The sequence below is a fragment of the Bombina bombina genome, chromosome 3 (assembly GCF_027579735.1).
Source record: "Bombina bombina isolate aBomBom1 chromosome 3, aBomBom1.pri, whole genome shotgun sequence".
Lineage (NCBI taxonomy): Eukaryota > Metazoa > Chordata > Amphibia > Anura > Bombinatoridae > Bombina > Bombina bombina.
The window spans coordinates 86,461,451-86,476,793 of record NC_069501.1 but is presented as its reverse complement, the minus strand read 5'-3'; positions in this window follow the sequence as shown (position 1 = coordinate 86,476,793).

Here is a 15,343-nt window from a genome sequence, read left to right as displayed (position 1 = left end):
CTTTGTTCCGATCTAAGCACTTGCCCCCCCAGCATGAAGGGGCTAAACTGCACCTCCTATTGTTATTGTCATGATCCGGTGTACATGCGCTCAGGACACAGACCCTCGGGGCAGTGGTAGGGATTTGAAGACACCGACCCCTGACCCGGGGAAGAGTATCCTGGACGTGGATAGATGATATTCTGTGATTCATAGTTGCTAGAAGTTATTGTAGAATAAATGGAGAGTGCAACATTTGTATACAATATATTCTGACTTCACTGTGACTTATAGTTAGTTAATAGAAGTAACTGCAGGATTCCATGAGAGAAAAAATATAGCAATGTGGAATGTTCAGGCTTCAGAGTAATCTAGTAAAAGATTGACACTTAGATGCAAACTAAGGTTTGTTGCAGGTTCCCAGTACATAATATTATATAAAGCTTTATGTCAGAGTTTAAGCACAGCTGCACAGGTACTTAGACAAGCTGCAAGTTTAGGCATTAATTACTGTTTGTGCATTTAGATGCAAATTTGGTTTGTTGCAGGTTCACAGTATATAATATTATAAAGAGCTGTATGTCAGTAATTAGCAGAGCAGCACAGGTGAAAGTTAAGTTTAAGGCATCAATTACTGTTTGAGCATATATTGGAGAATCACATGAAAGCTTTTAATTGAACACATAGATGCAGAGTTCAGAATATGTTAACATATTTGCAGCAGGATATTTCAGCAATGACAACTTGTAGCAGAGAATTAGTTATAAAGTTCTGAGTAAGATGCTGTTGTAATTAGAGAGTGATGATAACCAAAAGTATGCTTGATTTATAATAAAGTTCTGAGTTTGTTAAGTAGCAGTGTCCAGGAGACAGAAAATGGAATTATTTGGATACTTGCGATTTGATGGTGCATGAATGATTAATCAGGCAGGCAAAGAAGCTGAATGTGAATACTGCCCAAATGCAACAGTCAGAGAAGGAAGTCTTAAAGGGATAGTGACATTAGGCTGAGATATGTTACAGATCTCCCTCCTTAAAGGCGACCTCCGGGCGCCCAACACAATCCAAAAGGAGAGAGAACAAAAATTATATGAAGAACCGGTAGTACGTGTATGGAGGTAGTGAGTCCAATCGGAAATCAAGAAAGGAGGGTTGGAGATCTCTTGAAAAAGTTGAATGACGAAGTAAAGGCCATGTAATTCAGGTATCAAAAGATCTTGAAAATGATGAGAGCAAAACTTGAAGTCAACTTTTTTGTAGTCATAGTGAGAATGCATGAACGCCACATACAATGAGGTTCCTACCATAGAATCATCCTGAGGGTAGATAGGCGTATGTTCTTCATGATAGATGAGCATGTACATAGCCAATGAAATGGCAGCCAGTCCTAGAGATATGAATAGGCTTTCCTCAGCTTCAGAAATAGAGATGCAGCATTCTGGATTGATAACCAGATTAACCACCTTTGGGTCAGAGATTTGAGTATCCTCAGAATTAACCTCTTGGCTGAGGATTAGATATACTCCAATAGAAAAAGCTATAGCCACTTCTAACACAATAGCAGGGCTTTCTTCAAAGTAGGAGATAGGAGTGTAGAGTGCAAGATTTGTCCAGTTCTTGCCATCTTCTAATTCAATATGAAATGTCTCCTTACTGGATTCAGAATCAAAAGTGTCCTCACTAAGAACAGGTATATGAATGCCCACACCAGGGCCAGGTTCAGGAATACCCACATCTGGGCAAGGTTCAGGAATATCCTCAATAGGATCAAGTGTAGGAATGCCCATGCCAGGGCAAGGTTCAGAAGTACCCACATCTGGGCAAGGTTCAGGAATATCCATTCCTCAGTAGGATCGGGTGAAGGAATGCCCATGCCAGGGCAAGGTTCAACTATAGAGAAAGGAAAAGAACCCACTTTAGAGCCAGGAACTATACTCTCTTCTGAGCAGAGGGCAAAGCTTTCTTCAGTGTTCATAAACGAAGAATTAACAAGACCCACTTTACAGCCAAGAACCATACTCGCTTCTGAGTAGAGGGCATGGCTATCTTCAGGATCAAGTATTATTACACCCATTTCTGGGTTAAACAAAGGAATACCCATACCAGGGTCAAAAACAGGAGAGTCCACCTTGATGTCAGGTTTAGTAGTATAATCATGGAAAACAGGAACAGGAATGGGCACAGGGGAATCTTCTTGAAGAGCTTTTGTATGAGTTTCAGGTTCAAGAATGTCCACTTGCGAACTTGGTTCAAAGTTGTCCTCACAGGATTGAGTATCAGGAATTCCTGTACAGGAAACTGATGTAGTAAAAAATGTAGGTTGGTGCAAAGTATCTCCCAAGGGAAACAATTTCTTAGATGCAGTAACAGAAGAATTTTGAGAAGGTGAAGTGTACTGAAATATGCCACACTCAGGTAGATGCGGAGGAATTGTGACACAAGATTCTGACTGAGAAGTTGTCTGGGGTTCAGCAGGCATACTTATTTGAGTTTGAATATCAGAGCTAAATTCTCCAGGGACTATCTCTGGTAAACTGTTAGATTGTATATCTGGAACAAAATTATCTTTTGTTTCTAGCACAGGATTTATAGACATTGAGGCAGCATGAGTGGGATGCAAGAAATCAATAGTTGGAAACAGTTTTTGTAGTTGTTGTAGAGTCTGAGAAGAGATACCATTAGATGCTAGCGCTTCGGAATCTGTTGGCGCTCTACAAATAACCGATAATAATAATGCTTTAAGAACAGACAGATGGTGACTAGAGACAACATCGAGCTTGGTGTTGACAGTGTCATGAGGCAAGAGAGGGTCTGGTACAACAGAAACTGAAACAGGAGATTCAGGCTGAGTTTCCTCTTTGCACTTTTGATTTTCTGTAGGCAGAAAGACTTTCTTCTTATTCTTCTTTTTCTTAGAGAGCTTAGATAACTGATATTTCTTCCCAGTATGAGGCTTCTTAGGTTGCTGCCATTGTGGCTTGTAGTACCTTATATCAGGTTGAGAACAGAAATCCTCTTCATCACTGGATGCATAATTCTGATGTAATAAATCTGCATAGTAGTTGAGGGGACTTTTTCTCCAAACAGCAGTCTGTAAACCAGATGTCTTTTCTTCCGGCTCTGAATCTGTCCAATCTAACGATTCCATGGGAATATCAGAAATAGGAAGATCAGTATGGGAGGATGTCATTATAGCAAATAGGTAGAGGTTTTGTCTGAGTTTGTGGCGAATTAAAGTTGCGCTCATACCAGTCTAATGCCAATTCAGCTGGATCTGTGAAGTCATCCTCCTTGTTGACATATTCAGACTCAGAATCAGTATCATCAGGATAGGAATCACAAACAGGAGGAGTAGATGGTATTCTGGAACAGTAGTCCTGTCTCTTTAAATCTTTAAAGGTCTGAATTTTTTCTGCTGAATCTATGAATGCATCCTCTTCAGTTACATAGTCAGACTCAGAATCAGTTTCACCAAAATGGAAATCACGAACATGAGGAACAGATGAAATTCTAGAAAAGTGGTTCTGTCTCTTTAAATCTTTAAAGATCTGATTTTTTTCTGCTGAAGTTATGGTTAAATCCTCTTCATTTTCATAGTCAGATTCAGGATCAGTTTCACTAAAATGGTAACCACGAACATGAGTAGAGGACAGTCTAGAATAGGAGTACTGTGTCTTTAAATTTTTAAAAGTATGAAAATCTTCTGTTTTTCCTTTAGGGATTGCTTGGGTCTGAGATATGTTGTAATTTTTTATTTTCCTTTGAGGGTCGGTGCATCCACTACCACTGCGGATCCCTTTTTTAGGCATTAACATTCTGTCATGATCCGGTGTACATGCGCTCAGGACACAGACCCTCGGGGCAGTGGTAGGGATTTGAAGACACCGACCCCTGACCCGGGGAAGAGTATCCTGGACGTGGATAGATGATATTCTGTGATTCATAGTTGCTAGAAGTTATTGTAGCATAAATGGAGAGTGCAACATTTGTATACAATATATTCTGACTTCACTGTGACTTATAGTTAGTTAATAGAAGTAACTGCAGGATTCCATGAGAGAAAAAATATAGCAATGTGGAATGTTCAGGCTTCAGAGTAATCTAGTAAAAGATTGACACTTAGATGCAAACTAAGGTTTGTTGCAGGTTCACAGTACATAATATTATATAAAGCTTTATGTCAGAGTTTAAGCACAGCTGCACAGGTACTTAGACAAGCTGCAAGTTTAGGCATTAATTACTGTTTGTGCATTTAGATGCAAATTTGGTTTGTTGCAGGTTCACAGTATATAATATTATAAAGAGCTGTATGTCAGTAATTAGCAGAGCAGCACAGGTGAAAGTTAAGTTTAAGGCATCAATTACTGTTTGAGCATATATTGGAGAATCACATGAAAGCTTTTAATTGAACACATAGATGCAGAGTTCAGAATATGTTAACATATTTGCAGCAGGATATTTCAGCAATGACAACTTGTAGCAGAGAATTAGTTATAAAGTTCTGAGTAAGATGCTGTTGTAATTAGAGAGTGATGATAACCAAAAGTATGCTTGATTTATAATAAAGTTCTGAGTTTGTTAAGTAGCAGTGTCCAGGAAACAGAAAATGGAATTATTTGGATACTTGCATTTGATGATTTTAGGCATTGGAATAGAAAATGCTGTAGGTTGAAATAGTTGGTAAATTCATACAGGAAACAGTCACAGACCTCTGTTGTTCAGGATCACAACTTCAATGTTAATGCCCAGCACATTAGACCTGAGAAGGCTTAAAAAGAGGCTGAGGTAATCAGGTGCATGAATGATTAATCAGGCAGGCAAGCAAGCTGAATGTGAATACCGCCCAAATGCAGCAGTCAGAGAAGGAAGTCTTAAAGGGATAGTGACATTAGGCTGAGATATGTTACAGTTATGATCCTGCTGCTGATCTCTGACCTTCATGACAGCTATGATGAGGAAAACAAACAGAGAGGGTGAAGGTCAGTGCAACATCCTTGTTAAATTATTACTGCTAATCACTGAATCTTTATGTCCAAGCAGGTAATAAATAATCTGCAAGCGATCCGCCTCATAAGCAAACAGGGAATACTCTACATGTTTTTTTTGTTCAGTTAAGGAGAGTGAGAGCCCCCTACCTACCTTGCTGGAGAGTAAGGGAGCTGTCCCCCTACAACTAAAGCAAAAATAAAATAGTGAATTCCAGGGGGGGGGGGCATTTTCTCCCCTTTCGCCCCCTTAAGACACCTATTGTAGACAGGTGTTGGTGATGCTGGTGGTACGTGTGAGAGGGAAGGAGGTAGGTAGGTAGCCCATCACAAGGGGGGAGGGAGATGGGTCCCTACACTACAGCAAAACGTTTGGGAGGGGAAATCCCTACACTACATGAAACAAAATAAATTATCAAAATAAAAATTCCCTAATTTGCTACTGGCTGACTGGCTACCAGTAACAAAGATAGCAGTGATCCAGTGACGTGCGGTGAGGTCTGAAGCTGGTGAGGCTATGATACGCCCGAAAAGCACATAAATTAACCTAATAGAGGTAGCTTAATTAACCACTCAGCCAGTGACGAGCAGAAGTCTCCTGCCAGCAGAAGCTTATAAATAACTACAAATCTAATTAAACTCATGTTCTGACCCAACATCTGAAGTCAGAATTTTACCCTGTAACAACATATTTTACAAACAGACACCAAATAATTACAATAATAATGACAAGAAAAAAAGCTTTAAGCTGTTGCTCATTTGCAAAGCATTTTTTAAAAACATTTCAAGGGATTTAATAGTCTAAATTAAAATACATTAGTGCATTTCAATCCTAAAAAGCACCCTTTTAGCAATAGGTTGCAGTAGCAAAAACTGCTGCTAGGAAAAGTTACTGCAGGTTCAGCAGAATATGTAAATATGCTGCTTAGAACTTGTGCAACAACACACAAATACAGTGCCACCAATCATCAATAAAATGATACAGACCATCACAGGTACTATGTTTGAATGAGGGTCCAGACCACATGAGCAGCATATGTGCGTATGCCCTGAATCAGTAATATATTTTTCTAATAGCATTTTTGCTAATGTGAATATAGTGCAAAGATGCTTCTTTTTAAAATGAAATTAATATAGCTGTGGAATCTGTTGGCGCTACAAATACACAGACACACATACAGAATGACTCACTCAAACACACACACACAAACACACTCACTCAAACACACATACAGACTTACTCAAACACACACAGACATACACACCCAAACACACTCACACTTACTCAAACACACATACAAAGACACACAATCAGACTTACTCAAACACACTCAGACTCACACAGACTAACTTAAACACACTCACACAGACTAAATCAAACACATACAGACAGGACATGTTAAAGTTTTATTAGAAACCAAATATCCTTATGACAGCTGCCTTGCTAAAATATACAAATTATTGTCATTAGGACCACGTAGTTATTAAAGCAATAATCCCTGTTATTATTCCAATTTCAATCAGTTAAAACACACCGCATACACCTATATTGTGGAGCATGGATTGGATTGGCCCTGAGAAATCACTCTGTCTTAATGACAGATCAGGTGAATAGGATTTGTGGAAGGCGAAGCTAAAAAAATGTATTACTTACCGTAATTACTGGGACTCGCTCGGCAGTGTCAGTCTGTCTGGCACCCACACCGCACAAAGTATCAAAATATAAATGGTATATACACAGCAATGTAAAATGTATATTTACTTTTCAGAGACAAGAATAGCTAGTGCAAAATTACAATTAATAAAAAGGGTAATCAGTTCAAAATCTACTAGAGGTGTAAAAGCCTGTGTGAATCAAGCTGATCTAAAACACATTTACTTTTAAACTGACAAACATGAATCACATACCATGAGGTTAGCCAAATTGAGTCTGTTTATTGTAGAGAAGAGGTGCATATAAGGTAATATGATTATTATAAATAAATCAGTTCATGGCCTATGCAGAGAATTGGCAGGAGAATTGTTTATTGCTAAAAGAAAGTGTGATAAGATGTCACATTTAAGACTAGATGCCCGGGGGGGGGGGGGAGTATCTCCTGCAATGAAAAGAAAATCAAACTAGAACTCGTTACCTAAGGAAGTGTCACCGACTCCTGCAACACCGGGCATCACCAGGGCGGTCACGGTCACACTGTGCTCACCAGCTGGCAGCACCTCCGCTCCTCCGTCCAGTCCACGGAGTCCTCCAGACAGCCACAACACATGTCAAGTGGGGCACTAGGCAGCAGCACGGCACGGGCATGCAGCAGAGAGTCTCTCAGCACTCAGCTCCCTCTACTGAGTCTGCCCGCCAGTCAATCTCTGTCAGCGCGCGCAACGTCACAAAATGGTCACATGGCCCACACCTGTCAATCAGCAGCCCAGCAGGCACGCCTCCCGCAGTGCTGCTGAATGCTGTGATTGGCTGAAGTGACCTAGCTCATCATGGAGGCGGTTTTGAGAACCGCCTCCATTAGAGCTTGTACAGGGCCCTGCGAGTCACCAGTGGGTGGCGCAGCTCTAAGTGAGAGCTTTAGATCCATTGTTGCGCAATTAATGGGGGCAGCGGACCAGCTCACTGCCTCCTAATTGCGCAACAATGGAATATGGATGCCGGGTGAATATTTGCAGTGCACACAGCGCATGCGCAAAGCGCAGTAATGGACAAAGAATCAATGAGATAATAACAAACACTTTTTTTTAAAATAAATATGATTAATTAAAATCTTTTTTTCCTCATTGGACAGGGGAGGCACTGCCTCCCCTGCCTCCTATTACTGCACGTCACTGCAGTGATCAGTGGAAGGAGGAGAGACGAGAACTGATTGGGAGGGTTCAGGGAGGTAGGAGGATGAGAGGGGATCCCTACACTACAGAAAATAAAATAAAAAATAAAATAAACAATTTAGGCAAAAAAAACATACTGGCAGACTGGCTATCAGTACCTAAGTCGGTGTTGACCAGTGAGAGAGGGTTGGAACACAGCTATTTGGGAGGGAGCAGCCTTCTAATTCCCAAAAATTAAAATGGCAAATCCATGTATGTCTGCCATTTCTAAAAAAAGGGGATCCTAGAGAAGCTTTTACAATAATGTGTCTTATAACTGTAGTTGTGTGTAAATAATTTCAGTGAGAAACCTAAATGGTGGAATGAAATATACCAAAATGGGCCTAGATACCTAGCCTTCTCTACTAGTGTATGTAGTTTTGGGGGTCAATTTTGAGAATTTGGGCAGTTCTGCTCTACCAAATGAGAGTTACCCCATTGCATTGTTTTAGCACATGATGTACAAAGATGCAGATAAAGACCCTAAAATGATCAAAAAACAATATAATAATATATATGTTTGGTCTTAGCTGAATTAGAGACTGCCAATGAACACATTTTGAGATTTTTTTTCTACATGTAACGCTGAAATTCCAGTACTCATGCTCTGGCAGCCCACATCAAAAGTAATTTTTTTTTTGACAAGCTATCGGTTTGAACTGTTTTTCAATCATCGGTCCAGCAACAACAAAACACTTTTGTGAGTGCCATATGGGTAGAGCAGTGATTGAAGAACAGTTCAAACACTCTAACAAAAAGAATTCTGTTTGAAGTGGGCCGCCGGCGTGTGGGGTATTTGAATTTCAGCGCTACATTGAAATGCAAGTTATTGCATATCTTCATTACAACTGATGAATTAAATTCCATCTATATCGTTAACATTCCTGATCTGTTTATACAAAGGGGAAAGTTTACCATCAATTTAACAGAAATGTATATAGCAATGTTAACGCAAGCATCATTGTGAGAAAGTGGGACTACAATTTCCAGATGTATTTTAAAGCAAAGTAAATTATGAATGTATATTGCAATAATATTATATGTTCCTTTGTTTAACATGGAATTTTCAATTCCTATATATCTCATTTTAGTGTAAATTTTTGTCACAGGGCTTATAGAATTTGATCGCAGCCAAGTGACTTGATAGTATTGGTAAAACAAGCAGAACAAAGGAGGCGGCTCATAGTGTAATATTGTCATCCACTTAGATTGTACATAAAGAACAAAAGATCCCACTCATATGTAGATGAAGCCTGAAGAAACATTTATGTTTCTCAGCTTTTAGCTGAGAAACGCGTCGTTTTTTAAAATACATTACTTTTAATCTCCTCTGTTTCTGCAAGTAACTTTACTGCAGTTGTAGCCAACATCACCCTTGCAGCACTTTTGCAGGAATCCCTTAGAAAGCTGATAGTATACCCGGAAAGAGTGAAGCAACATCTTCAGCTGTTTGAAACATGTTCCTGAGACCAGAGGAGAGCTCCGAGGACCTAGTTGTTTTTGATTGTATTGTTAATGCTACACAGTCAAACACAAACCTAAATCAATGTGGAAAAATAGTTCTGAAGGTTTGAGATATTTTAAAGATTAAAAATGTCATCAAGATTAATTTAAAGCTGCAAAATATTTGAAAAATTGCAGTTCATATACTGAAATATATATACTGAATATTGAAATATTGTTGGTATTTAAACACATTTTGTATGAAACGGCTGATATAATAACTTAAATAAATTCCAAAGATAGTTATGTTTCATATTTGTTATGTTTCCTGTACAACTGAATAAGGCATTATGGTCAGGGCACCGTGTTTGGGTAATCGACTGGGTTTTGGTTAGCATGGGGAGAGGTTTGGACAGTACGGAAGACATTTTTGGCCAGTTTTGGGTTTCGTGGTCAGCTGGCACTAGGTTTGTTAACCCTCCCTTATTTCCAAGGATTTGCCCAAACTTTTTTTACAGTCTCCCAGGGTCACTTATTTTTCTGCTCTTGACACATTTTTCCCCCTTAATTTTTAAAAATTGTATAATCTTCATTTCAATTAATATTGTACTATTGCTCTATTATTTAGTTAGTCATTTTAATCTGTCTGACAGTTTAATGTCTTTATTCCCACTGTGACTTTAAATGAGAAACAGAATTAATGGATTTGCACAAAGTAGTTAAATGCATTAACCCCTTAACAACCACCAACATACCCTGTATGTTGGCGATCGTTCACATACCCCCATACATGCGCTGTAAATAGCGCAGGTCTTGCCAGAAGGGAGGCATGCAGTAATAGCACAGCTTCTTTGCTGTTGGCAAAGCTGTGCTAGTAAAACTCTTAATGACCTTGACATACAGGGTACACCGGTCGATAAGGGGTTACGCAAGACTGCGCGAACAAAGATGGTTTGTATGAAGAATTTTTCTGTACGAAACTGTATCAAATTATAAGGTATTTTTTTAGCTAATGTATAATTTGTTGATTTCCTATGTGAAATTTGATGATTCCTTAGTCTCCCTTATTTTATTTTTAAATGTTGGCAATCCTAGCTGGCACGACTCAGAAAGAGTAACAAGTAAATCTGAAACAGTGGTCAATGTTGAGAACAGGGAATGCAGGGAGGAGGGTAGGATTGCAATCTAAAAGGTTTTAATTCAGGACTGTCCCACAGAATGAAGGGCAATTTGGATTTTTGAGAAGTTATATAAACTATACATGTATGTTCCTATTCTATTTTTTTCCACTTCTAATATCATATATAGGGTCAGATTACAAGTGGGGTGTTATTTAACTATCCCTCTCAAGCATTAACTGAACTAGAAGTAAGCTTTTTGCGCTCGTCGGGTTATGCTTGAATTAAAATTTGAAAGTGAACAGTTTTCTCTGGAAATTTAACCAGACGAGCCACACTTAGAATATCGCACACAATAGCCTATTTTCCCATAGAAGTCAATGGAGAAAAAAAAGGGGGACAAAAACTAACATAGGGGCCTATGTATCAAAGATCTTGCGGACCTGATCCGACAGTGCGGATCAGGTCCGCAAGACTTCGTTGAATGCGGAGAGCAATACGCTCTCCGTATTCAGCATTGCACCAGCAGCTCACAAGAGCTTTAGACCGCTTTAGATCGCTGCTCCATAACTTGCGTTTCTGGCGAGTCTGAAGACTCGCCAAAAACATGGGCCCTCAAGCTCCATTCAGAGCTTGATAAATGGGCCTCATAGTAACAAATGTCCAGCAGCACAGCAGTAGATTAAAAGACAAATATTTATTTATTTATTCCATCAAGTTAAAAAATAAGAACAGAACACAGACAAAAACGTCTGACAAGGAAGTGCCCCAAAAGGGCGCAAAATGCGTCAGTCGTTTTTGCCCGTGTTTTGTACTTATTTTTTTAACTTGATGGAATAAATAAATATTTGTCTTTTAATCTACTGCTGTGCTTCTTGACATTTGTTACTACATTGGAATTGCAGTTGGTTCTCTGCCTTTGAACTGGTATCGCACCCTGCCTATGTGCTGTTTCTCCTTCCTTCTGTATTTTTCGTTGTGGCGTCTGACATCACTAGTGAGAGCTGAGGATTGCATGCTGCTTGGCGAGTTTGGAGCAGCCGCTGTGCAGCTGAAAAAAAAACTAGCACCCTACTCACGCACAAACCTGATCACATATTCTCATGTGCGCTAACCTGACATGAAAATATGAATCTTTCACATTCCAATGTTCTTCACATAGAAGATAATGTTTTATTTATTCATAAATAAATATTTCTATATATATTTGATGGTATTTTGGTACAATATATATTTATTTCTATATACATATATATATACAGTAAACTCATAGTTAACCGGCACCCATGGGTTTGGTAGATTCCGGATAAGTGTAGATTCTGGTTGCTTGAGAGTTACTATTAAAAATAGGCCTATCTAGTTCTATAACCCATACTATACTATAAAAGCTGTATTTACTTAATATTAATATTTAAATTCAGTAAATAAAAGCAAATAATGAATTAATATTAATGTCGTATCCGTTCTGTCCCAGGCACCCAGTGGCAGTGTGATGTCTAATTCTCAGATTGCCTTGTGCTCACAATTTTGAAGAGCAGTTATGTAGGGTCTGGTGGCATGAAAAGGGCTTGCGTTCACCTTTAAAAGCCCACTATAGAGAAAGGAAGCTGCGGAGCAAAGTTAGTGTTAATTTTAATGTACAGTATGTTTGATTTTTTTTTCTGGTTGCTTAAAAGTTCTGGTTGCTTGAGTTCCGGTTAACTGATAGTTTAATATATATATATATAACACATAGAAACACCCAGCACTCACCAGCTAGCTCACAGCTAAGATAAAATCACAACTGGAAAGGTTAGTCACCGCATCTGGCCAAATGGGAAAGCTCAGGCACCACGTCAAGGTCCTTTCCTTAGCCTGAGTCCCTAACACAGGCACACCATCATGCGAGCTCACAAAGCTAAACAAACTGAGAACAAAGAAGGGGTGCACAGGTGGCTGTAATCACCCATAGAAAATACAAAACATGGAAGGGAACTGCACTCCAACACCGGATCAGGTACACATCCTGTAACTCAGTAACATCCAGCCCTGGGTGCTAAATAGCACTCCAAAAAAGCTGTGATGTCACCAGAGCCACAGGCAGTTAACCCCAGTCCGGAATGGGTGCAAGAACCAAGGGAGATTACAAGTAAAAAGTAATACAACACATAGAAACACCCAGCACTCACCAGCTAGCTCACAGCTAAGATAAAATCACAACTGGAAAGGTTAGTCACCGCATCTGGCCAAATGGGAAAGCTCAGGCACCACGTCAAGGTCCTTTCCTTAGCCTGAGTCCCTAACACAGGCACACCATCATGCGAGCTCACAAAGCTAAACAAACTGAGAACAAAGAAGGGGTGCACAGGTGGCTGTAATCACCCATAGAAAATACAAAACATGGAAGGGAACTGCACTCCAACACCGGATCAGGTACACATCCTGTAACTCAGTAACATCCAGCCCTGGGTGCTAAATAGCACTCCAAAAAAGCTGTGATGTCACCAGAGCCACAGGCAGTTAACCCCAGTCCGGAATGGGTGCAAGAACCAAGGGAGATTACAAGTAAAAAGTAATACAACACATAGAAACACCCAGCACTCACCAGCTAGCTCACAGCTAAGATAAAATCGCAACTGGAAAGGTTAGTCACCGCATCTGGCCAAATGGGAAAGCTCAGGCACCACGTCAAGGTCCTTTCCTTAGCCTGAGTCCCTAACACAGGCACACCATCATGCGAGCTCACAAAGCTAAACAAACTGAGAACAAAGAAGGGGTGCACAGGTGGCTGTAATCACCCATAGAAAATACAAAACATGGAAGGGAACTGCACTCCAACACCGGATCAGGTACACATCCTGTAACTCAGTAACATCCAGCCCTGGGTGCTAAATAGCACTCCAAAAAAGCTGTGATGTCACCAGAGCCACAGGCAGTTAACCCCAGTCCGGAATGGGTGCAAGAACCAAGGGAGATTACAAGTAAAAAGTAATACAACACATAGAAACACCCAGCACTCACCAGCTAGCTCACAGCTAAGATAAAATCACAACTGGAAAGGTTAGTCACCGCATCTGGCCAAATGGGAAAGCTCAGGCACCACGTCAAGGTCCTTTCCTTAGCCTGAGTCCCTAACACAGGCACACCATCATGCGAGCTCACAAAGCTAAACAAACTGAGAACAAAGAAGGGGTGCACAGGTGGCTGTAATCACCCATAGAAAATACAAAACATGGAAGGGAACTGCACTCCAACACCGGATCAGGTACACATCCTGTAACTCAGTAACATCCAGCCCTGGGTGCTAAATAGCACTCCAAAAAAGCTGTGATGTCACCAGAGCCACAGGCAGTTAACCCCAGTCCGGAATGGGTGCAAGAACCAAGGGAGATTACAAGTAAAAAGTAATACAACACATAGAAACACCCAGCACTCACCAGCTAGCTCACAGCTAAGATAAAATCACAACTGGAAAGGTTAGTCACCGCATCTGGCCAAATGGGAAAGCTCAGGCACCACGTCAAGGTCCTTTCCTTAGCCTGAGTCCCTAACACAGGCACACCATCATGCGAGCTCACAAAGCTAAACAAACTGAGAACAAAGAAGGGGTGCACAGGTGGCTGTAATCACCCATAGAAAATACAAAACATGGAAAGGAACTGCACTCCAACACCGGATCAGGTACACATCCTGTAACTCAGTAACATCCAGCCCTGGGTGCTAAATAGCACTCCAAAAAAGCTGTGATGTCACCAGAGCCACAGGCAGTTAACCCCAGTCCGGAATGGGTGCAAGAACCAAGGGAGATTACAAGTAAAAAGTAATACAACACATAGAAACACCCAGCACTCACCAGCTAGCTCACAGCTAAGATAAAATCACAACTGGAAAGGTTAGTCACCGCATCTGGCCAAATGGGAAAGCTCAGATCAGGTACACTGATCAGGTACACATCCTGTAACTCAGTAACATCCAGCCCTTGAGTTACAGGATGTGTACCTGATCCGGTCTTGGAGTGCAGTTCCCTTCCATGTTTTGTATTTTCTATGGGTGATTACAGCCACCTGTGCACCCCTTCTTTGTTCTCAGTTTGTTTAGCTTTGTGAGCTCGCATGATGGTGTGCCTGTGTTAGGGACTCAGGCTAAGGAAAGGACCTTGACGTGGTGCCTGAGCTTTCCCATTTGGCCAGATGCGGTGACTAACCTTTCCAGTTGTGATTTTATCTTAGCTGTGAGCTAGCTGGTGAGTGCTGGGTGTTTCTATGTGTTGTATTACTTTTTACTTGTAATCTCCCTTGGTTCTTGCACCCATTCCGGACTGGGGTTAACTGCCTGTGGCTCTGGTGACATCACAGCTTTTTTGGAGTGCTATTTAGCACCCAGGGCTGGATGTTACTGAGTTACAGGATGTGTACCTGATCCGGTCTTGGAGTGCAGTTCCCTTCCATGTTTTGTATTTTCTATGGGTGATTACAGCCACCTGTGCACCCCTTCTTTGTTCTCAGTTTGTTTAGCTTTGTGAGCTCGCATGATGGTGTGCCTGCGTTAGGGACTCAGGCTAAGGAAAGGACCTTGACGTGGTGCCTGAGCTTTCCCATTTGGCCAGATGCGGTGACTAACCTTTCCAGTTGTGATTTTATCTTAGCTGTGAGCTAGCTGGTGAGTGCTGGGTGTTTCTATGTGTTGTATTACTTTTTACTTGTAATCTCCCTTGGTTCTTGCACCCATTCCGGACTGGGGTTAACTGCCTGTGGCTCTGGTGACATCACAGCTTTTTTGGAGTGCTATTTAGCACCCAGGGCTGGATGTTACTGAGTTACAGGATGTGTACCTGATCCGGTCTTGGAGTGCAGTTCCCTTCCATGTTTTGTATTTTCTATGGGTGATTACAGCCACCTGTGCACCCCTTCTTTGTTCTCAGTTTGTTTAGCTTTGTGAGCTCGCATGATGGTGTGCCTGTGTTAGGGACTCAGG